At 26.1% G+C, this 1,046-nt stretch overlaps 1 pseudogene; it reads left to right on the top strand.

Annotated features, from left to right (window-relative positions):
- Positions 1 to 1,032: 1,032 nt before the first annotated feature.
- LOC145286705 (U2 spliceosomal RNA) overlaps positions 1,033 to 1,046 on the top strand; it is a 115-nt pseudogene continuing 101 nt past the window's right edge.

The raw sequence follows: 1,046 nt of genomic DNA, 5'->3' as shown, positions 1-1,046 counted from the left end.
ATACAAATATGCACACAATAATAATACCATAAATATTTTTGTTAAATTTAAAAATTATTTTCGACAGAGAAACAATTGTCAGAGAAAGATTACTGGTTGCTAAAATATGAACATGTAATGATAAAAAATGTTTATAAAAACGTTTATCTTTTAAGTTTATATATATCTTAAACAACTGAGAAAACAAAAACAATAAAACCGAAAACATAATTTAATAAATGAATACAATTGTTACTTCATTTTTGTTTTCAAAATATAGTGTAAAGTCTACAAATCCATTTTTTCGTAATTTTTTTCATATTCCAAACTTTATTATCTTTACACGCAAATACAAATAGATACAAGCATAATATACGCATACAAACGAATACACATTTATGCATATACAGATATATATAATAAAGGTGTAAAAACGCAATATAGGGTCATTTGCAAAACGTCATCGGATCCAAGACTCTTTTCTTCATCTAAATTATATATAGTTAAAATTTAGTTATACAAGAATTGAAACATATACTAAAGGGGAAGAAAAGTACTAAGTTGTGGATATGGGGTGGTTGATATAGTAATACGTACGTTTACAATATATGTGGGTAGCAGAAATTTAGACATGTTTTATCGTTTTGTATTTTCATTTGTACTTCTCTTAATATTCTCTAACTATTTGGATATGATTTTCAAAGCAATGGACTAAATAAACCCTGCACCACTCAAATCAAATCTATACTTAAATAAAAAAAAACAATGATATTACAAACTGTAATTAATAACTAGTATAATGAATACTTTACAGAACACATATAATAATGTAATAGAATTAACACCTTTTATAACTCATTATAATGAAAATACTAGTAATTGCTCATCATCATTATATTATTACGCCTATCGCTCCGTCCGTTATCATGCTGTGCATCCCTAAAAAAGGAAAGTGGAATATTCCAAATAAACCTTGTCACCCTTGAAAAGGAACATTCAAATATTAAAAAAAAATAAATGGTGTCGCTATTGAGGCAAAGCTAATAAAATGATTTGTCTTTCTTGGC

This window comes from Euprymna scolopes, chromosome 10, assembly GCF_053919585.1.
Source record: "Euprymna scolopes isolate OS-2025 chromosome 10, ASM5391958v1, whole genome shotgun sequence".
Taxonomy (NCBI): Eukaryota; Metazoa; Mollusca; class Cephalopoda; order Sepiida; family Sepiolidae; genus Euprymna; species Euprymna scolopes.
The sequence above is the reverse complement of the archived record's forward strand: the minus strand, read 5'-3'. Positions and strand labels throughout refer to the sequence as shown.